Consider the following 24829-nt stretch of genomic DNA (forward strand, 5'->3'; position numbering starts at 1 on the left):
TGGAATCCAAATGGCTTCTGTCTTGTCAGAAGAGGCTCCAGATGGCAGAGAAATAACTAGTTTTTGGCACAGGAGATGTCTTTCCTTCTCTTCTAACCCATCAATCAAAATTAACTAAGAGAGGGAAAACAAATGATCCTGGGATACAGCCAAAGAAAAGGATTAGGTAGCAGTCAAGCAGAGAATCTGGCACTGCATTAACGGGATCTGTCAACGCAGAAGAACAGGCTCTTTGTGTGAAATTCATTTAAAAGCTTAGGAAAAAGAGATGTATTTGATCATGTCAAAAGCTTAATAGAGACCTTTGCTTAGCATGTTACAGTTTGCTAGTGGTAGTCCTTTGGCAGCTCTGTGTGTTATGCTGTGTAGCAGTTTAGTAGGATCAGTGAATATAATGATATTGGACAGTTAATATAGTTCTTTTTCCCACAGGTGGAAGATGCCGGCATTTACATTTGCATGGCAACCAGCACAGAGGGGAGGGATTCAAGGGCCACCTGGGTCCGGATATAAGTTAAATCCGTAATATTCAGTAGAAGAGCAAGCTAACAAAGTATTTTCAAAGTCGTTTGATCACCAACCAGAGGTCAGCCAAGTGTTCAAGGCTGCCTTATTTTTGTTGGGCAAAGTTAAAATGAATGTTAATTATTACTGGTGTATTATTATTTGTATTCCCAGTCCCCCCAAGTGTGGTTGGATATGCCGACCCCTGACCTCTTGCTGTATCTGTTGGAGGACAACTGGAGCTGGAATGTAAAGTGGAAGCAGATCTGCCTCCCACATTTCAGTGGTACAGGGGAGCTATTCCACTTCAGGTAATGGTTACATGAGATGTTCCTCCAGTGTCTAGCCTTTACTGATTCAGATAACAATGTAACACTAAGTGGTTTCTATGAAGTGTTCCTCAGGTCGCAATGAGGAAACTGATACAGGCTGCCCCCTTTCAGACTGTTGATACCTGTACAACATAATACCAGTCATGGGGGCATCCATATGTAAGAAGTATGCATATATTTGCATATAAAGACCATGTGACTCACCAAAGCTCTTTTTTTTGATTGGCAGGCAGATGGCAGAATTCAGGTTCTATCCAAGGGTAGCTATGTCCAAATTCATAGCCTGCGGCCGTCAGACAGTGGCAAATACACCTTTATAGCCAGTAACCCAGCTGGAACGACCAGCCTGCACTTCACTGTGGAGATACAACGTGAGTGGCGTGTCCCCAAACCCTTTCTTGAATTGGCAATAATACATTTTTAATAGCCATGAGCAAATCTTCCCGTTTCGCAAAAAATTCACAAAACAATTTGCGAAATGCATTGAATTCAATGGGGGTTTTTATGTGCAACTTTTTTTTTTTACGTGCGTGACAATTTTTCTTACTCAAAATGCATTAAAGTCAATGGGTGTTTTTTCTTATGGCAACTTTTTTGTCCTAATGCATTAAAGACAATGGGCATTTTTTCTTATGGGCTTTTTTTCAGCGTTTTTTTCCGTGGCAAATCCATGGCTGCCGAATAAATTCGCTCATAACTAATTTTTAACAATATAAAACAGGTATCATATTGATCCACAGCTCAACTCCAGTGTTTACTCCGTTCTGGCCAGTTGTCATGTCTCACCTCTGGATACTGTTTTTCAGTTGCCCCCATGATACAGCCGGGACTTTCTGTGGTCACTGTCTCTGTTAATCAAACAGCAGTGTTGCCGTGCCAGATAGAGGGCATTCCCCTTCCAACTTCATCACGGAGAAAAGATGGCAGTCCACTGTCTGTGGAGATATCCAGGTAAGGGATGGGGCTCTATTTAACAACTACCCTTTCTAGTACCCATGTCTGAATTAGATGCCCATTAAATGGATCTTTTATTTTCCTCCAGACTGGATTTCCCTGCTGATGGCTCCCTCAGGATTCCCCACGCTCTCCTGCAGGATTCTGGGTATTACCTCTGCATGGTCACCAACTCTTCAGGAATGACTAGTCGGGGTGTGGAGATCTGAGTATTTGGTAAGTTTGTAGCTTCCACTTGACACAAGACTGAGTGAAGAATATGGTCTAGGAGGATCCATCCCAGTAAAATACTAAGGGGTAAATTTATCAAAGAGTGAAGTTAGAGAACGCCACAGTCTGATAATGTGAAACTCTCCATTCATTTCTATGGGATTTTTAGAAGCCTTATTTATCAAATGGTGAACTTTCACGCTTTGATAAATATGCCTTTAAAAATCCCATAAAAATGAATGTAGAGAGGCGGTATTTCACTCTAGCGTACTGTGGTGATCTCTGACTTCACTCTTTAATAAATATACCCTTATGTATCTGTCACTTTGATACTAGTCACAGGGGGTCAGAAAGCAGATAAGTCAGCAAAGCAGAGACAGGTTCCATGAAGATTACAGTAGTCACATAATAAAGTTCCCTCAATACTAGATCTTCTTAATTCAACACTTTTCTCAACTTTTTAATAATGACCCTTACATAATGACCAAATAGTCAGGAAAATGGTCTCTGAAAAGGATTATGGACAATGCCACATCTTTTTCTTCTCACTTTCATTTTTAATTTGTTCTGCCCCCACAGTTCATGGAGGATTCTCTCAGTGGCAGGAGTGGGGTCCATTCACAGGACATGTGGACAAATTATTCAAGAAAGGGTCAGGCTTTGTAACAACCCTCCTCCAGCCAATGGAGGGCGCTCCTGCATTGGGCCGGATATAGACGTGAAAGCTTACAAATTAACACTCTGCCCAGGTAATCTCTCTCATACATTTTGCTTTCTGTTTACTGTCCATGTTGCACAGTTGGTCCTTCTAGAGCATGTGCCAGTGTCATTGGTATTTTCAATGACCAAGACTTTGGAATCTCTGCGCTCAATGCCAACTTGACTGAAAACCCTTTGACTGGCTTCACTATGCTAACCAGCAGCATTGAGAACAATCCGCCTTCAGTGGGTAAGCAAGAGACAATCTCACTCACAGGCCTCTTGCTGAAACCATGTGGGTGACTGCAAATTACAGAAGCCTTCCACTAAGAATATTCCATCATTGGTGGGTGAGGGCCAATCACATGCAAGGCTTCTGCTCCAGATGCTCCTCAAAAGTAAAAACTGATATGGACATATGTCTACATCTGCTTTTCAGTACATGTTCCATTATGGTTTAATATGTGTTTAGTCTTATAGGGGGTGAAGCAGCAAACCTTCTGTAGATGGATATGCAAGTTTTTAAACCAAAGACAAATTAGACATTTATGGTCCTATAGCCTGTTTTATTTTTGGCAGGTCATCTTATGAAGGTCCTGGTCTCTGTAATTGCCCCCTTGTACTTGTTGGCAGCATTTGCTCACGATGAAACTGTTAATGGATTCTCCCTGACCAAAGGAGTATTCCAGAAGGAGACCCAGCTGGAGTTTGCCACAGGTGAGTGCATTGGTTGCAGGGTATTTTTGGTTTGTACATACGACATCTCACCAAGCTTGGCCTTCTATGTTATGTACATGAATCAAAATGAGGAATGTGGCTCATCAGACCTTCTCCATATGTATGGAAGATGAGAAGTAGTTTGGACCAATTGTCCTGCAGTCCACCTGACCTGATCAAGAAATAGCTTTACAAAGGCTGTCTTTTGTAATATACAGTGATCATCTCACAGGTTAAACTATTAGATATGGAGTAATTGAGCCATCACTTAAATTGATCTCAGCCAGGATGAGCTGTATGACCATATCTACTTGTTTGTTACCTTTAATTCTACCCACAGACACCAATATTAAAGAAGAACAGTAAATCTTTGTATAAGACAACAAGGTTACTCCCTCTGTTCCATAGGTGAGCTCCTGCGTGTCACTCACATTGCTCGGGGGCTGGATACAGAAGGCAAATTGTGGTTGGATATAGTTATCAATGGCTTTGTACCGCCTGCTCTGGCTTCTTCTGATCTCATTCCACAGGTACGGCATATGAATCCCCAATAAAATACAGAGAAACAGACTTTAACTTGAGTTATCTCCAACTAATGCCTTTACCTTCTGTCTCCTCTGTGTAGGAATATTCTGAGATGTACGTGCAGACAAGGCCAGGGCAGATCCACTCCTGGGGGTCCCCAACCTTCTCTAAAAGTGGCAGCTTCCTTTCGCTCCACTGCAATCACACCGTGAAATAAACTCCAACTTGGGTCAGCAGCACAAACTCACCCAGTGAGTGCATGTTGGCTCTGTTAGATCAACCTATCTTTCTGGCCTAGAGGAGCTTCAGTTCCAGCTGATGGCCTCTCTGCGTGAAGGTAAAGGCTTCTCCCATCTCTTCTGCCTTATACGTCTCTTTAATGCTCTGTGTAATGCTCTGAATCATCAAGTATAGGGTGATATTTATTTGTAGCAGGCACTACATAAATTCCATGCCATACAGCTCATGCCCATGTGGCAAGCCCTGTATAAATGAAACAAGACCACACCAAAAACCTCTAAGCAGATATCTCATTGTTGCTTGACCTGTTGTTACAATCCACCAACACGTTATTAAAACATGGGTAATTTAATCGGTCAATGACCAATGGAAACATATTTTTATGCAACTAAAGTGGGCAGGCCACACCTGTGTAGGAGTTTCTCATATTAAAAAAAAAATGGTTCAGAGCATCTGAATAACATCTGGCACCTGCTTGCTCTATAGTAATTATGTTTTTGTTCATACCCTAGGCCTGAACAGAGGTGCCTGCCCTCTTGGCTTTGCACAATTGGCACAATTGTACTGTACAGGTAAGAATTTGGGGATGTTCAGGGGGAGGATGTGGTTCCTTGATGTTCAAAATTAGGAAGCATAGTCAAGTGTGGCTTTAATTTTTCCCCTGGATCAGTTATGCCAAAGGGCTCAATCTATTGAACCAGCTGTGAGCACTGACCCAGTTTACCATCTCTGCCCTTAGATAAGGATGAGTGTGATGTACGCAATGCCTGCTCACACACCCGCCACAACACCATTGGCAGCTTCGTCTGTTCCTGCACCCTGGGTTACACCCTGGCACCAGATGGCAGGAGCTGCAGAGGTGAGATTTTGCTTCTATAACCGGGGTTTTCTGTATTTATCCCAAGCTGATGGCCACAAACATATTAAATAGTGGAGGGGATAGTTACCAAGTTGTTCTACAGAGGATTCCACTTGTTGCATGGGTGGAACAGTAGCAAAAGCAGACCCAGTGGTTGCTGGTGAAGGCAGGCATATAGAGGGATGACTGGTGATCAATAGTGGTGTAACTACTGGGGGGAAAGTGATGTAAATGCACTGAGCCATCAGAGAGGCTTGTGATGGGAAGTCCACCAGGTTCCTATGAATCTTTCAGCACAAAGTTCTCTTTGTAGGGCGGAGGGCAGTGGAAAGCAACTAGTTACACCACTGGTAATCAACTTATTAAATAAAGTCACTCACTAGTTCCATCTCTCTCTTTCCAGACGTTGATGATGAATTTGGTTCTAATTATAGCACTGTTTATCCAATTATTCTCTCTCTCTTCCTGTCCATTAAATGTTGATGTGTGTGTCCAGTCCTCTCTGTGCCAGCAGATATGTCTCAATACCATTGGTTCATACAGATGTGCATGTGACCCTGGCTACCAGCATAGAGGCACCCTCTGTCTGTATTATGTATTGATCCTATTGATAACTGTGTCTGCCTACACTCTCTTATATATATTAATGAGTGCCTGAGAGGTGTGTGTCAACCCCAGCATCAGTGCAAGAACACACTGGGGAGTTACCAGTGCGTGGAAAACTGCCCCCTTGTACCACACGCTCAGAGTCTGGAACCTGCAGTGATGAGTGAAAACTCTGGCTCAGTCTCTAATGGAATACTTGAAAAACATATTAGCATATAGAAAATAAATGACAGGAACCCATTCATTCATGAAATCACCTTCTCTCTAGATATCGATGATTGTATCGATAGGTGCCGATACAATCAGATCTCTTAGAACACAGCAGGTGGAAATCGCTGCACCTGCCCATGGGATTACAGATCTCATGGTGTTGGAAGATAGGGATGTAGCGAACGTCGGAAAAAAAGTTCGCGAACATATTCGCGAACTTGCGCAAAAACGCGAGCGGTTCGCGAACCCCATAGACTTCAATGGGAAGGCGAACTTTAACATCTAGAAAAGACATTTCTGGCCAGAAAAATGATTTTAAAGTTGTTTAAAGGGTGCAACGACCTGGACAGTGGCATGCCAGAGGGGGATCAAGGGCAAAAATGTATCTGAAAAATCTGCCTGTGTGTGCTTGGAAGAGATAGTGTAGGGGGAGAGCTGTTAGTGATTTCAGGGACAGATGATAGTAAGTTTGCTGGCTAGTAATCTGCTTGATACTGCTCTGTATTGGAGGGACAGAAGTCTGCAGGATTTGAGGGACATTTTAGCTTAGGTAGCTTTGCTGGCTAGTAATCTACTGTTCTCTTTAAACAACTGCCATACGTTGACCTTGTAGGCATTGTTTGCCCAGTTTTTTTGGACGCAGCCACTGAAGCACAGTTGCCATAAAAAATATGCCATATAAATGCTGAAAATAGTCATTTTTCGCCATACGTTGACCTTGTAGACATTGTTTGCCCAGTTTTTTTGGTTGCAGCCACTGAAGCACAGTTGCCAGAAAAAATATGCCATATAAATGCTGAAAATAGTCATTTTTTTGCCATACGTTGACCTTGTAGGCATTGTTTGCCCAGTTTTTTTTGGTCGCAGCCACTGAAGCACAGTTGCCAGAAAAAATATGCCATATAAATGCTGAAAATAGTCATTTTTTGCCATATACATTGAGTCAACGTATGGCAAAAAATTACTATTTTCAGCATTTATATGGCATATTTTTTCTGGCCTCTGTGCTTCAGTGGCTGCGGCCAAAAAAACTGGGCAAATGTAGGCATTGTTTGCCCAGTTTTTTTGGCCGCAGCCACTGAAGCACAGAGGCCAGAAAAAATATGCCATATAAATGCTGAAAATAGTCATTTTTTTGGTCGCAGCCACTGAAGCACAGTTGCCAGAAAAATTATGCCATATAAATGCTGAAAATATGCATTTTTTTGGTTGCAGCCACTGAAGCACAGAGGCCAGAAAAATTATGCCATATAAATGCTGAAAATATAAATTTTTTTGGTTGCAGCCACTGAAGCACAGAGGCCAGAAAAATTATGCCATATAAATGCAGAAAATATGCATTTTTTGGTCGCAGCCACTGAAGCACAGTTGCCAGAAAAATTATGCCATATAAATGCTGAAAATATAAATTTTTTGGTTGCAGCCACTGAAGCACAGAGGCCAGAAAAATTATGCCATATAAATGCTGAAAATATGCATTTTTTTGGTCGCAGCCACTGAAGCACAGTTGCCAGAAAAATTATGCCATATAAATGCTGAAAATATAAATTTTTTGGTTGCAGCCACTGAAGCACAGAGGCCAGAAAAATTATGCCATATAAATGCTGAAAATATGCATTTTTTGGTTGCAGCCACTGAAGCACAGAGGCCAGAAAAATTATGCCATATAAATGCAGAAAATATGCATTTTTTTGGACGCAGCCACTGAAGCACAGTTGCCAGAAAAAATATGCCATATAAATGCTGAAAATAGTCATTTTTTGCCATACGTTGACCTTGTAGACATTGTTTGCCCAGTTTTTTTGGTTGCAGCCACTGAAGCACAGAGGCCAGAAAAAATTAAACCAGTAGGGTTTGCACCCTAGTTTGTAACGGTGGCGGAGGGAGGAGGAGGACGCTAAAGGACAGCTGTGTGTGGAGTCATGAGGCTTGAAGAGAAGGACAGCTGCATAGAAGTCAGAACAAGTCTTCCGGCGTGCAGTAACCCTCCGAGATCCACCCCTCATTCATTTTAATAAAGGTCAGGTAATCGACACTTTTGTGACCTAGGCGAGTTCTCTTCTCAGTTACAATCCCTCCTGCTGCACTGAAGGTCCTTTTTGAGAGCACACTTGAGGCTGGGCAAGACAAGAGGTTCATGGCAAATTGTGACAGCTCTGGCCACAGATCAAGCCTGCGCACCCAGTAGTCCAGGGGTTCATCGCTCCTCAGAGTGTCGATATCTGCAGTTAATGCCAGGTAGTCCGCTACCTGCCGGTCGAGGCGTTCTTTGAGGGTGGATCCAGAAGGGTTGTGGCGCTGCCTTGGACAGAAAAACATTTGCATGTCTGACGTTACAGACTGGCCAAAGGGCTTTGTCCTTGCAGGTGTGCTCGTGGCAGGATTACTGGCACCTCTGCCCCTGGAATGTTGATGAGTTCCTGAAGTGACATCACCCTTAAAAGCATTGTACAACATGTTTTGCAGGCTGGTTTGTAAATGCCCGCATCTTTTCGGACTTGTGGTATGTTGGTAACATTTCTGACACTTTATGCTTGTACCGAGGGTCTAGTAGCGTTGCGACCCAGTACAGGTCCTTCTCCTTAAGCCTCTTGATACGGGGGTCCTTCAACAGGCATGACAGCATGAAAGACCCCATTCTCACAAGGTTGGATGCAGAGCTATCCATCTCCGCTTCCTCATTATCAAGGACTGCATCATCCACGGTCTCCTCCCCCCAGCCACGTACAAGACCAGGGGTCCCCAAAAGGTCACCACTAGCCCCCTGGGAAGCCTGCTCCTGTTGGTCCTCCTCCTCCTCCTCCACAAAGCCACCTTCCTCCTCTGACTCCACTTCTGGCACCTCTCCCTGCGTTGCAGCAGGTGCCTGGGTTCGTTCTGGTGATTCCGACCAGAAATCGTGCGCTTCCAGCTCCTCGTCACGCTGGTCTACAGCCTCATCTGTCACTCGTCGCAAGGCACGCTCCAGGAAGAAAGCGAAGGGTATTAGGTCGCTGATGGTGCCTTCGGTGCGACTGACCATATTTGTCACCTCTTCAAAAGGTCGCATGAGCCTGCAGGCATCGCGCATAAGCACCCAGTAACGGGGGAAAAAAATCCCCAGCTGTGCAGATCCAGTCCTACCACCCAGTTCAAAAAGGTACTCGTTGACGGCCCTTTGTTGTTGCAGCAGACGTTCCAACATAAGGAGCGTTGAATTCCAGCGAGTCTGGCTGTCAGAAATCAAACGCCTGACTGGCATGTTGTAGCGCTGCTGAATGTCAGCAAGGCGTGCCATGGCTGTGTAGGAACGTCTGAAATGGGCCGACACCTTTCTGGACTGGGTGAGAACGTCCTGGAATCCTGGGTACTTGGAGACAAAACGTTGGACTATTAAATTTAACACATGTGCCATGCAGGGCACATGTGTTAAATTGCCTAGTCTCAACGCTGCCAACAGATTGCTTCCATTGTCACACACCACTTTTCCGATCTGCAGTTGGTGTGGGGTCAGCCACCGATCGGCCTGTGACTGCAGAGATGACAGGAGTACAGATCCGGTATGGTTTTTGCTTTCCAGGCACGTCATCCCCAAGACAGCGTGACAACGGCGTACCTGGCACGTCGAATAGCCTAGGGGGAGCTGGGGGTGCACAGGTGTGGAGGAGGAGAAGGAGGACCCAGCAGCAGAGTAAGAAGAAGAAGAAGACGAGGTAGAGAGCGATGGAGGAGTAGAGGTGGTGGCAGAACCGCGTGCAATCCGTGGCGGTGACACCAACTCCACTGTTGTTGTTGAGCTACCCATTCCCTGCTTCCCAGCCATTACCAAGTTCACCCAGTGGGCAGTGTAGGTGACATACCTGCCCTGACCATGCTTGGAGGACCATGCGTCAGTAGTCATATGGACCTTTGGCCCAACACTAAGTGACAGAGATGCGGTAACTTGGCTCTGCACATGTTGGTACAGGTGTGGTATTCCCTTTTTAGAAAAAAATTGCGGCTGGGTACCTTCCACTGCGGTGTCCCAATTGCTACAAATTTGCGGAAGGCCTCAGAGTCCACCAGCTGGTATGGTAAAAGCTGGCGGGCTAAGAGTGCAGACAAGCCAGCTGTCAGACGCCGGGCAAGGGGGTGACAGTCAGACATTGGCTTCTTACGCTCAAACATAGCCTTCACAGAAACTTGGCTGGTGGCAGATGACTGGGAATGGGAACAGGTGGTCAAGGTGGAAGGCGGAGTGGAGGGTGGTTCAGACGGGTCAAGGAGAGCAGAGGTAGAGCAGTAAGATGCTGGACCAGAAGGAGTGTGGCTTTTAGTTTGCCTGTTGCCTTTGAGGTGTTGCTCCCAAAGTGCTTTGTGCTTGCCGCTCATGTGCCTTCGCATAGAAGTTGTACCTATGTGGCTGTTGGGCTTACCAAGGCTCAGTTTCTGACTGCACTCATTGCAAATTACAATGCTTTTGTCAGAGGCACACACATTAAAAAAATCCCACACTGCTGACTTTTTGGAAGTGTGCGATCTGGCGGGTAACAGTAGAAGTTGGCGGCATTGGCGGCAATGGCGGGTGCGTTGGCCGGCTGAACACAGGTGCCGATACATGTTGTTGCCCTACTGATCCCTGCGGGCTGTCCTCCCTGCTTCTTCTAAGTCTTATTCTCCTACTGCCTCTCTGACTCTCCGTCTCTCCATCTGAACTACCCTCCTCTTGCTCTCTTCTACTAGGCACCCACAAAACATCAATCTCCTCATCATCATTCTCCTCAGATGCATCAATTTCTTCTGACACATCACAGAAGGAAGCAGCAGCGGGGACCTCCTCCTCATCACTCATTATGTCCATCTCTATCGTGTTCTCTGCCAGAATTAAATCTGGTGTAAGGTCCTCATCTCCTTCATCTTCTTCTGGCAATAATGGTTGCGCATTACTCAGTTCAAGAAACTCATGGGAAAATAACTCCTCTGACCCCAGTGAAGAAGGGGCACCGGTGGTGGAGGAAGTGTTACGTGGGGTGGCCATAGCAGTGGAGGATGAGGAGGATGTTGTGGTAAAGTTAGAAACGGTAGAGGATGGGGAGTGCTGTGTAAGCCAGTCAACTACCTCTTCAGCATTTTGGGAGTTCAGGGTCATTGGCTTTTTAAAACTGGGCAATTTGCTAGGGCCACAGGATTGCATAGCAGCACGGCCCCTAGCACGGCCTCTGCGTGGCGGCCTGCCTTTGCCTGGCATTATTTTTAAAAAAACAACAACAACAACAAAAACTCAGTTGGTTTTTCTGGAAACGATAATACACACAGCTAGATGGCGGGTTGAAGAAAACAGTGTGCAAATAATGCCTACAAGGTCAACGTATACACTACTACAGCGGTGGATACGGATTACGTAAAATATATGAATGCTGCTTGAAAAAAAGTAACTCAAGTGGTTTTTCTAGAGACGATAATATTATCAATATTTAGACAAAATGTGAACAAGGTCACACAGCTAGATGGCGGGTTGAAGAAAACAGTGTGCAAATAATGCCTACAAGGTCAACGTATACACTACTACAGCGGTGGATACGGATTACGTAAAATATATGAATGCTGCTTGAAAAAAAGTAACTCAAGTGGTTTTTCTAGAGACGATAATATTATCAATATTTAGACAAAATGTGAACAAGGTCACACAGCTAGATGGCGGGTTGAAGAAAACAGTGTGCAAATAATGCCTACAAGGTCAACGTATACACTACTACAGCGGTGGATACGGATTACGTAAAATATATTATGGCTGCTTGAAAAAAAGTCACTCCGGTGTTTTTTCTGGAGACGGTAATATTATGGATATTTAGACAGAATGTGAACAAGGTCACACAGCTAGATGGCGGGTTGAAGAAAACAGTGTGCAAATAATGCCTACAAGGTCAACGTATACACTACTACAGCGGTGGATACGGATTACGTAAAATATATGAATGCTGCTTGAAAAAAAGTAACTCAAGTGGTTTTTCTAGAGACGATAATATTATCAATATTTAGACAAAATGTGAACAAGGTCACACAGCTAGATGGCGGGTTGAAGAAAACAGTGTGCAAATAATGCCTACAAGGTCAACGTATACACTACTACAGCGGTGGATACGGATTACGTAAAATATATTATGGCTGCTTGAAAAAGTCACTCCGGTGTTTTTTCTGGAGACGGTAATATTATGGATATTTAGACAGAATGTGAACAAGGTCACACAGCTAGATGGCGGGTTGAAGAAAACAGTGTGCAAATAATGCCTACAAGGTCAACGTATACACTACTACAGCGGTGGATACGGATTACGTAAAATATATTATGGCTGCTTGAAAAAAGTCACTCCGGTGTTTTTTCTGGAGACGGTAATATTATGGATATTTAGACAGAATGTGAACAAGGTCACACAGCTAGATGGCGGGTTGAAGAAAACAGTGTGCAAATAATGCCTACAAGGTCAACGTATACACTACTACAGTGGTGGATACGGATTACGTAAAATATATTATGGCTGCTTGAAAAAAGTCACTCCGGTGTTTTTTCTGGAGACGGTAATATTATGGATATTTAGACAGAATGTGAACAAGGTCACACAGCTAGATGGCGGGTTGAAGAAAACAGTGTGCAAATAATGCCTACAAGGTCAACGTATACACTACTACAGCGGTGGATACGGATTACGTAAAATATATGAATGCTGCTTGAAAAAAAGTAACTCAAGTGGTTTTTCTAGAGACGATAATATTATCAATATTTAGACAAAATGTGAACAAGCTCACACAGCTAGATGGCGGGTTGAAGAAAACAGTGTGCAAATAATGCCTACAGGGCAAATAATGCCTAAAAGGTCAACTTATACACTACAGCGGTAGTAAAATAAAAAAAAGTAAAATAAAAAAAAAATGAATATTAAAAAAAAAAATTAAAGTTGGTGCTGCTGAACTACTAGGAGCAGCAGATTAGCACACCAGTCCCACTCCCCAACACTGCTAGACTAATAGCACTGGGCTCTTATAGTAGTAGTAGTAGTAGTAGTAAAACAACAAAAAAATAAATAAAAGCAGTCCTTACAAGGACTACTGTTATTGCAGCAGTCAGCAGATGAGATCAGAAGCAGGACAGCTGCCCACTGCAGCTACATACAGAGCACTGCAGTAGAAGGTAGATTACTAGCCAGCAAAGCTACCTAAGCTTAAATGTCCCTCAAACCCCTGCAGACTTCTGTCCCTCCAATAACAGAGCAGTATCAAAACGATTACTAGCCAGCAAACTTTCAACTGTCCCTGAAATCACTAACAGGCAGCAGCTCTCTCCCTACACTATCTCTTCAGCACACACAGGCAGAGTGAAAAAACGCTGCAGGGCTTCGGTTTTTATAGGGAAGGGGAGTGGTCCAGGGGAGAGCTTCCTGATTGGCTGCCATGTACCTGCTGGTCTGGGGTGAGAGGGCAAAAAAAAGCGCCAACAATGGCGAACCCAAAATGGCGAGCGTCGCGCGACGCTCGCGAACTTCCGGCGAGCGCGAACACCCGATGTTCGCGCGAACAAGTTCACCGGCGAACAGTTCGCGACATCTCTATTGGAAGACCTTGTCTAGGTTTGTATGGACTCCATAGGTCTATGAGCACATGAGGTGGGGAGGGCTTTGGTAGACCTGTCTGCTTTCCCAGGGGATTGCAAATTAGCTGATGATGTCTCTTGTGGGCATATTGGATGGTACATTGACATATTCAGAGGTGACATCCACCTTGGGGCTTTTATTGAGAGTTATTAATGAAGATCCTAATATGTTGGGCAATATCGTACTGCAACTACACTATCTGTCTATCTGCACCTGCAGATATTAACGAGTGCCTGCAAGTGCCCAAACCCTGTGCCTTGGAGTGCCAGAACATTGCAGGAAGCTACAAATGGCTGTGCCCACCAGGGAACCCAGTGCCCTCCTGGGTGATGGAAGATCATCTGCTGGCCTGGAGAGACTCAACAACACTTCAGAGCTTGGCCAAGTGGGCGCTTAAGTTGATAGTGCGGATACATGGAAATAATGTGTACACCTGGCTGTCCTTTAGCCAGAATAGCAATCTGATGGGGCAAAGCAGCAACAGGATGTGCTTCAATACCAGAGGTGACCACCAGTGCCTGGATACCCCATGTCCTGCCTCTTACATCTGGGGGCCAACTCCAGGGTAAGGCACGAGCTGAGCATGTGGGCAGAGAAGGGCTGCAATGACAGCAAATTATTAGTATGTCAGTATGGGATCTGTTGTTTGGAAACTTGTTATCCAGAAAGCTCAAAATTACGGAAAGGTCATCTCCCATAGACTTCATTTTAACCAAATAAGTCAAATGTTTAAAAATGATTTTCTTTTTTTCTGTAATAATAAAACAGTACCTTGTACTTGATCCAAACCAAAATTAATCCATATTGGAGGCAGAACCAGCCTATTGGGTTTATTTAATGCTTAAATCATTTTCTAGTAGACTTATGGTATGAATATCCAGATTATGGAAAGATCCATTATCCGGAAACCCCCAGGTCCTGAGCATTCTGGATAACAGATCCATACCTGTATTCTTATTACAGGGTAATTCTTGCTCTATAGATCATGTTTAAACTGTTGTCGAATACACACATACCTAATCCGTTTCTGCACACACCAAGCAGTTTGTTGGAGGCTGCAGTGTGGGACACCCCAAAAACCCTCACTTGCCGTGGTCCCAATATCATTTAATATTATCATTAGTCATTTAATAGATGCTCCTTTGTGTTAATGAATCTCTATAACGATCCTGGTGGATTCCAAACCTAATCGTGTGACAGCAAGAAAGCTCAAAGTTTTTTACCCTCAGGGTGGATATTTTGGGGTGCTTAGAAATACATACTGTGTATTTCAGCTGCAATCACAAAAGCAAAAGTGAGATTCCCTTTAGGGTAAGACTCCAAAAGCGTTTTTGTCGAGATCCGACGCGCTGCAACAAAACGCATGCGTCAAGTTGTTTTGTCGCAGCTCGTCGGATCGCAACAAAAACGCTCGTGAAGTCCTACCCTTATACAAATGATTCTTCCCATTCCCAGTTCCCTGATTAACACAAGAGCAGTCAGACAGGGGTAACTGACTGTGGCAGCTGGCAATAAGGGTTAGTGCAAGGCAACACATTTCTTCTCCAACTCTGGGGGTGAAACAAGCTGATTCTGGACCCCTAAAGCAATTATATTCCCGGCATGCTGGAAATGAGCAAATTGAGATGTTAGGCAGCTAATTAAAGGGGGGTGTTCACCTTTGAGTTAACTTTTAGTATGATGTAGAAAGGGATATTCTGAGACCATTTGCAATGGGTTTTCATTTCTTATTATTTGTGGTTTTTGAGTTATTTAGCTTTTTATTCAGCAGCTTTGCAATTTCCACAATCTGGTTGCTAGGGTCCAAATTACCCTAGCAACCATGCATTAATTTGAATAAAAGACTGGAATATGAATAGGAGAGGCCTGAATAGGCCTGAATAGAAAGAGGAGTAATAAAAATAGCAATAACAATAAATGTGTGGCTTTTTGTTTTTAGAACATTTGAAAACTGAAAAGAATCAGAAGAAAAAAAGCAAATCATTAAAAAATCATTAAAAAAATTATGCAAAATAAACAAAGAAGATCAATTGAAAAGTTGCTAAGAATTGGTCATTCTATAATATACTAAAAGTTAAGTCAAAGGGGAACCACCCCCCCTAAATGCAGCGTGATCAAGGAACCGGTCTGTTTCAGAGACAGAGGAGAAGGTTCAACACTAATGGTGGCCATACACGGGCAGATAAAGCTGCCGATATCGGTCGTTTGGACCAATTTGACAGCTTATCTGCCCGTGTATGGGGGCTTCCGACGGGTCTTCCCGATCGATATCTGGCCACGATATCGATCGGGAAGGTTGGATTTTTACCCGACCGACCCATCGTAATTCGAATTACCCCCGATATAGCCACGCAGTTTAGTGGCATATCGGGGAAAGATCCACTCGTTTGGCGATGTCGCCAAACGAGCGGATCTTTGAGTCTATGGCCACCTTTAGGGGCTGATAAAAAAAAGGTCAATATTCCTTAACGCACAGTTTTGTGTGTTATTTAAGGCGCGTTATTTAAGGAACGGTTCATCAAAGTATTTTTGCATGCGTTAATAGACATATCGCAAGCGTTAATTCTACATTTCTGCACAGTGGTATTCTAATCGCATTGCGATATTTATAGAATAAACTTAATCCGAGCGCATTATTCACTAACATCTTTTAAGCGATAAAAGCATAAAATAGTGCGATCATTACTGTGCAATTTAACACCTCCCATGAGTAGGCGTTACTAAACAACATTACATGAATTCATAAAGGAAGATGTAGTGTGGAGCTGTAGGGCAGCAATTAAAGACCTTTGTGAGGAACTGGAGACTTACCTACAGCCACTTACACATTTTCATGATACCTTGGGCAGGTCCAGAATGCACTGCGTTCTGTGTCATGGAATTATATTAAGTTTCCCAGGGAAAGGAATGACTAGAATACTATAAAACGAGACTTCTACTCTGCCAGTGGCATCCTGAATGTCTTAGGTGCTATAGATTGCATTAATAACGTGTGACAGTATCAAATGCCTTAAAATATCGCAAAAAATAACTTATGCTATAAAATACAGCACACAATTCAGCTAAAATGAATGTAAAAATATCACTTCTTAAGTTAGACAAGTAAACTTTTAATGCATCTTTATTTAGTTAATTCTAAAAATATAAGAAGTCATAAAATGTTTATGCCATGCTATAAATAACACTCCCTGTATCAACCTTTAGTGAATCAGCCCCATAACCACAAGTAAATATGGGATTTCCTAATTATCCTTAAATACCCTTAATGATTGATCAGGCTGGACAGGAAGGTTTATACCAATTACTTACTGCTATATAACCATCCTGGGGAATTTACCTTCCTTATAAAGGTATGGGATCCGTTATGTGGAAACCCATTATCCAGAAAGCTCTGAATTACAGAAAGGCATTCTCCCATAGACTCTCTATTAAAATCAAATAATCCAAATTTTTAAAAACGATTTCCTTTTTTTCTCTGTAATAATAAAACAGTACCTTGTACTTGATCCCAACTTAGATATAATTAATCCTTATTGAAAACAAAACCAGACTATTGGGTTTATTTAATGTTTACATGATTTTCTAGTAGACTTAAGGTATGCAGATCCAAATTATGAAAAGAACCGTTATCCAGAAAACCCGAGCATTCTGAATAACAGGTCCCATACCTAGGGAAATAGGAAATACAGCCTATTTATAGTCTCAAATTCAATGTATTTTGATATCTGAACTAACATAACTGATGACAGTTTAGCACCCCTTAGCAAACCTGTACTTATGGCAAATGAGCCCCATGACCCCCTAAGCATTACACTACGCTTCTTTTTTAACTATTAAACATGACAGGTTACATAGTAAAGCTAGACAATAAAATGTTGTTTTACACGATTGTTCATGGAAACATCAATAAAGTTGACATTACTTCTGATTATTACCTTGTCCCGTATCTCGTTATTCAAGGGTGGATCCGTGTAGTGTAATTAGGAGAATGGTCTATCGGAATTACTTCCATTAACCAAATTTTGAGGTTGCTCAATACTATGAGTCCCGGGAGAAGTTCCGAGTAAACATTTTACAATCAAAACTGTAGACTCGCCCTGGTGGTCTAGTGGGCGGCCCATCGCATGCGGCCTTCTCCTTTCAGCGCCGGTGTTTCATCGCCGGTGTTCCTATGGTGCGAGCGGCCGCGCACTTCCGGGTTTATGGGCTGGCATGATGATGTCATCACGCAATAGCGCGAAATTCAAAGTATTTAAAGGGGCTTTGTAGTAAAACACATGGCCCGTTGTTAGGTTCAATTAGATTGTTCCTGGTGCTATTGCTACTTGAACTCTATAACTCTCCTAGCTGACCTTTCCCTGTATGACTATTGTTACGCTCTCCAATCCTGATCCCGGCCTGTCTGACTATTCTACGCTCACCAATCCTGTTTGCCGGCCTGTCTGACTATTCCAACTCTGCTTGTGCTGGCCCGGTCTGCCTGTTCCACGCTGTGTTGTCTGGCCTGTCTTCCAAGTTGTGTTCTTCCATCCAGTATCCTTGGTTAGACGATTGTGCCCCTTTGCTCCTCTCTTAGTAAGACCTGGCGGCATCCAATTAGCCAAGGGCTCCTCCCGAGGTGAAAGGCGGCTGTTAAAGGCAGAAGCAAGAGCCGAGACCAGTGAGCCTAGCACTGGTTCTGGATATAGGGTGCCGAACGTGACAAAAACTCAACCAAAAAGAACAAAACCATGGAAAAGCTCAATACAGTAGGGTGCCTCCTTTTATCCTTCTCTGGGTCATGGGGTTCTCTTGAAAGGGAAGACCCTTTTATACCGTCATTTTTAAGGTTGTCTCCTTTGGGGAGCATGTCTGTATATTATAGTGAGTGGGGATTTTGGGTAGTAATCCTGTTTGGCTCTTGTTTGCCCACTGGCCCATACTCATATCCAGCCGTATAATACTGTCTCTGTGCAGTGCATCTGGGTGCTGTAAGTCTGGGCAGAGGTTCTGATCCTCTCTAGAAGTTATTGCCCAGGGACAGGGGCATTTCAGAGCTTCCCTCTGGCTGTGGAAAGGGGATAACAAGAGACAACACAAAAAATAAATGTGACCTGGGAATGTTTGTCGAGTTGCATAGACAATCTGGGGGGGGTTGTGTGATGGAGCAATGATGATGCTGACACAGAGGACGGCTGAATATGTGGCAGTAGCACAAGTTTGGTATTGATCCAGAGGTGTCGCAAGCTCCTATGACCCGATCGGATTATCATGCGGCACCTCTGGGCAAAAAAGTGCAAGTGACCTTCACTCAGGGCAACAGAAATTACATGAATGGAACACAAACAGCTTGAACACTTCTTATCAGGTCTTTGCATCCCAGGTCCGACCACAATGCGAGGCCCCCCAAATCCAGTTTCCAATCCATCTGTTATGGTGCTACGATTATCCCCATTGGCTGATGCATATTAAATAAACCCCAGGTTACCCAGAACTCACAGTGGATTTGCTTGGTGCAGGCGGAACCTGTGTCCGTTAATGTCTCGATGGGGCATATTTATAAACATTGGGCAAATTTGCACCTGGGCAGTAACCCATTATTACCAATCAGTAATGACCTTTTTTTTTAAGACAGCTGTAGGTAAAACAATGAAAGGCAGCATCTGGTTGGTTGCCATGGGTTGCTGCCCACAGGCAAATTTGCCCAGTGCTTATAAATAACCCCCCAAGGGTTTTAGACTATGTTGCTGCTATAAAAGATGTATCCTAATGATAGCAATACTGTGGCTTCTTAACTACAACTCCCATCACCCTTAGACAGCTGCCAGCTGAGGGTGACGACAGAGATATATCAGACCAACAAAGTACAGATCTCTGGCTATCTAAAGGGGTAAAAAAAACTTTAAAGGGTTGTTCACCTTAAATGAACGTTTAGTATGATGTAGAGAGTTAAATTCTGACACAATTTGTAATTGGTTTTCATTTTTTATTTAGCTTTTTATTCAGCAGCTCTCCAGTTTGCAGTTTCAGCAATTTGGGTGCTAGGGTCCAAATTATCCTAGCAAACATGCATAATTTAATTAATAGAAACGTTCCCCGCACTGCCTCAGCTGTATAGTCGAATGCATCAAATCCTCCACGGGTACATCGCTATCCTGATATATACTTAACAATTTCCAAGAATGAGGAGAGCACTCAAAAGTAGCAAATTATGCTGTGATTATATTTATTCAAGGCTACTACACAGTGTAGTAGCCTTGAATAAATATAATCACAGCATAATTTGCTACTTTTGAGTGCTCTCCTCATTCTTGGAAATTGTCATGCATAATTTAAATAAGGCACTGGATTATGAATAGGGGATGGACTGAATACAAATATGAGATGAAAAGTAGCAACGACAATACATTTGTAGCCTTACAGAGTATTTGTTTTTTAGATGGGGTCAGTGACCCCCTTTTGAAAGCTGTACAAAGTCAGAAGAAGAAAGCCAATAATTAATAAACTATAAAAAATAAATAATTATTGAAAAGTTAACATAAAAAGTTATAGAATGGCCTATACTTTGCAACTTTTCAACTGGCCTTCATTATTTATTTCTAATTGTTTTTTAAAATTATTTGCCTTCTTCTGACTCTTTTCAGCGGGGGTCACTGACCCCAGCAGCAAAACAGCTATTGCTCTGCGATGCTACAATTTTATTGTTATTGTTACTTTTACTCATCTTTCGATTCAGCCCCTCTTCTAATTCATATTCCAGTCACTCATTCAAATCACTCCTTGGTTGCTAGGGTCTTTTGGATAATAGCAAACAGATAGCTGCTGAAATTACAAACTGGAGAGCTGCTGAACCATAGAAAATAAAAAATGAAGACCAATTGCAAATTGTCTCACAATATCAATCTCTACATCATACTCAAAGGTAATTTAAAGGTGAACAACCCCTTTAAGCCCAGTAATTGGAAAACCAACCAGCCCATGCCTGGGAATGTTACTGTGCCACCACTGTAGACTTGCATGTGTTTTGGGGAAAGGTGTTTTGAGTAAAATCAGAATGTATGTAGTTTTCTCCGTTTTAAATGACATTGTATTTTGTTCTCAAATTCTCTTATTCATTTTTCTTCAAATAAAGTCTTTTTTGTACTGCTTATTAGATATGTGAGCTGGTTTATATGATCTGTACAGGTAATGCTCCTGTGTGTATACCTGCTACTGTCACATACAGAGATTAATACCCAACACTGACTGGCATGACAGTGGGTGCAACTTGTGCCTGCAGGTTGGAGAGTTATAGTTCAGGACTCTATGGTACTGCTGGGACTCTGGGAGGTGACACACATTTCAAAAAAGTGGTAAGCCTTTGTATACATTGTATAATTTGTTCTATAGATATTATTCTGTGAGTATTTCACCAAAGACAAGTATGGGAGTCACTGACTTATGTGACTTACACACCAATAGTATCACTGCCGCCCCTTTAATCACAGTGTAGGTTTGGGGATTGAAGGACAGTCCTGGCACAGAAGCACCTCATTCCAAAAGTCACCTGCTAATTTCCCAATTCAATTGAAGGAAAGAGTTAAGTATTAACAAATTAGGGGTTGGGGAGCACCATCCATCAAGTACAAAGAAAGGTGTGCAGGGTCAAATAATGATTAATATAAACAAAAAAGAAGAAAGAAATGACCCATCCAATTGCACCACCCCATTTAGGTATTGCCAAACTCGAGTGAAGTAATTAATAAAACTTAACTTTTAATAACCTATTAAAAAATAGTCTAGAAAGCACCATTAAAAAGAAGGTAGAGGTAAGGAGGCTGGTAGACTGAAAACCAGGGGGTTGGAGGGGTTTTACGAGTCAGAAGTGACGGTTGGTTCAGGAGAGCTGATGTATGAACAACCAGCACATTGTTAACACTATATATCTGTACGTACAACAGTAGTGCCCCGAGTGCAGCCACCCCTTCACCCACTTCAGGATCCCTCCCTTCAGGTGTGCGGGCCTTTGTATTAAATGAAATAAAAGTTTGTTATAGAATTAATCCCCTTCCGAATCACTTATTTAACCTTTGCACGGCACCGGAGGCGAGCTGACTGACTGTGGAACGAGAAACAGCAGTGTTTGCGGACGCGCAGCGGGTGAGCGAGGCTGCCTGAACTCAGGGAACGGTGTCCAAACAGCGCCTGGGAAACACGTCGGCATCGAGCGATCTCTTTGCGAGTCTTCCAACGCTCTCTTCTGACGGCAGTCCGGTAAGTCCTTAGGACCCGCAGGGTCTAAGTCGGATCTCTAACGATTCTTCACCATCTGTAGCGTCTCTTTCCTTCAGAAACATCGCACGCTTCAACATCGTATAATCGTATATACCCTGCTAAAAAAAGAACACTCTACACGCTCTTGTTTGAGGATCACGATTGTGAGTAGTTCTAACATCAAAGTTATTTCTAGAAAGAGCCGAACGTACTACTCTATGTGTAGTTTCTTTTCATTTTAGGTGCCTGTATTTAAGGATTTATAAGGTTAATAGCGCACCTCTCTTGCTGACTTCTATTACTCACAGTGGAAGTGTGGATCCACTATTTTTTGGTGCTGCTTTCCCCGACCCGACTATTTGTGCAACAGCGCAGCCTTCACTCAATTTTCGCCTTTATCAAAGGCCTTTGATAAAGCCCGCAAATTGGCGGGTGAAACGCGCGTCAGGCGCACTTTTAGCTTTGGTTAGGTAGGCGTCTGGTAGGGACAAAGAATTATCACGGGGGTAATCGGATCGGGAGGGGACTCTTGAGGGTGAATGGGTTGGCTCAATATACGATCCGTGGTTTTACTAATCGAAGCTAATACTCTAATACACAGAGTTCTGGAACGATTTAAATGTACTGAGGCTTACTATTCGGATCCTTAGCGATTCGCCCGCACACCTGAAGGGAGGGATCCTGAAGTGGGTGAAGGGGTGGCTGCACTCGGGGCACTACTGTTGTACGTACAGATATATAGTGTTAACAATGTGCTGGTTGTTCATACATCAGCTCTCCTGAACCAACCGTCACTTCTGACTCGTAAAACCCCTCCAACCCCCTGGTTTTCAGTCTACCAGCCTCCTTACCTCTACCTTCTTTTTAATGGTGCTTTCTAGACTATTTTTTAATAGGTTATTAAAAGTTAAGTTTTATTAATTACTTCACTCGAGTTTGGCAATACCTAAATGCGGTGGTGCAATTGGATGGGTCATTTCTTTCTTCTTTTTTGTTTATAATTTCCCAATTCTGTTCTGATTACAAAACTCTCTGGGAGACATGCACTTCTTATTGATCTGCTCTTACACTGAGTATCAGCTGATACTCTCTCTCTAACCCCCCCCCCCCACACACACACACACACTCTCAGTATTCTCATCTGTAAAGTCTAAATCCCACACAAACCACATGTCCCCCGTACATCTGGTTCCAAGATCTTAAAGCTGTACTCCTCCAGCTGTGGCACGAAGCCACACACTATTAACCCCGGCTGCTACTATAGGCACCATCTCTCCCTACTATACCTGCTATCCCACAGCAGGGTCGGACTGGGGGGCCCGGGGCCCACCGGGACTAATGTCCAGGGCCCCCTACGACCCCCCGCCCCCCTACTATGACTCGACGAGACGAGCCTGTGTGAAGGAATGAATGAATAGGTGCTGCGCATGCGCAGATGGCTCCGTGTGGTGCTTTTAAAAAACTATTCTTTTGGCGATCGGGAGAGGGGACTGGCGTCGGGAGAGAGGACTGGCCCGGCGGGGGCCCATTAAGGGTTGGGGCCCACCGGGTTTTTTCCCGGTGTCCCGCCGGGCCAGTCCGACACTGTCGCACAGCCACATTCCCTTCCCAGAGACTATTATCCCACTGTTACTATAGGCACCATCTGTCCCTACTATACCTGCTATCCCACAGTCACACTCCCTTCCCAGAGACTATTATCCCACTGTTACTATAGACACCATCTCTCCCTACTATACCTGCTATCCCACAGCCACACTCCCTTCCCAGAGACTATTATCCCACTGCTACTATAGGCACCATCTCTCCATATATATATATATATATATATATATATATATATATATATATATATATATATATATATATATATATATATATATATATATATATATATATATACCGACTGGCTTTGTCCACAGATAAAATAATGAGAGGGGAGGAGAAGGAAGTGCAGGCAGCACAGTAACAGATATGGGGTAACAGTGGGAAATTACATTCTGCAGTAGGAGATTACACAGCTGATTTGCCTATACTACACCCTGGGAGTGCTGCACCGTTCCTATTCTGCCCCTGAAGCACAGGGGAGAGTTAGTCCCAGTTCTGTGGGTCTATGGAAATTCTAAACTGGCTTCTTCTTTCAATCACTGGGCTGGGGCCAAACACCAGCTACTCCTGATCAGAATAAAGTAATCATAGGGGGAAATAAAATGTTATTTTCTCAAAAAGAACCTGCACCTGCAACATCCTACACATTAAAAGGAACGCCTCCCTAAAACCGAATTATATTTTTGTCCATTGGAGGGGGAAAAAAACTAAGGAATTTTCCAATAATATCCATTAATTTCTTGTTTATAAGTGTAAATGTCATTGCTACTGAATGCAGTATCTAGACAGCTGCACTGCTGGTTCTCGCTGCTTAAATCCAAGAGAAAAACAATTCCTGGTTTTGACAGCGGTGATAGTTACGCATAACCATAAACCCGGAGAGAATGAGGAAGGAATGGATATTGGGCATTTGCTTAGAATGATGTTTCCTTTCTGTTTTAAGGTGGAGTTCCCCTTAAGTTTAAAGGTGACCTTGTTCTCTTACATTTAATTAAACAGGATGCAACTTGGACCCCCCCCACTAAAGGGACAAGCTGTACTGTCGGATGAATGAATACACGGTGCCCTATGGGGAAGCAGCCTACAGGTCTGGTATGAGAGTGTAAGTGTTAGTACAGGAGGAGAAGTAGGGGAGCACCCAGTGATGTCAGCAACACGCCCCCTGCCCTCCCTTGCCTGTGGTTGCTATGTTAAGGAGCTGGGAAGCAACTTGGGCAGCACAAGAGACCTGCAAGCACTGTGACTATATGTCGGTCTACAGATACCTATCTGTATATGATACCTGCTGCTTCTCCCCATATATCATCCTTGCTTCTCTATATTCTCCCCGTGTCTGTCTGCTGCTCCCTTGTCCATCCGACTTCATTCTCTCTCGTCTGTCTGTGATTTTATTCCTGATTTTCACGTCTATAACACAGGGCTGGAGGCTGGGATCCCTTAATAAAGAACAGGCAAGCACTCTGAAAGGGCATAGCTATGTACAGGGTTCCCTCGTGGGGCAGGGACAGATGGAAGCTATATATCACTTT

At 43.4% G+C, this 24829-nt stretch overlaps 1 pseudogene; it reads left to right on the forward strand.

Annotated features, from left to right (window-relative positions):
- The window catches only part of LOC108700645, a 30144-nt pseudogene extending 16115 nt beyond the window's left edge, over positions 1–14029 (forward strand).
- The last annotated feature ends 10800 nt before the right edge of the window (positions 14030–24829 follow it).

The sequence above is a fragment of the Xenopus laevis genome, chromosome 8S, assembly GCF_017654675.1.
Source record: "Xenopus laevis strain J_2021 chromosome 8S, Xenopus_laevis_v10.1, whole genome shotgun sequence".
NCBI lineage: Eukaryota > Metazoa > Chordata > Amphibia > Anura > Pipidae > Xenopus > Xenopus laevis.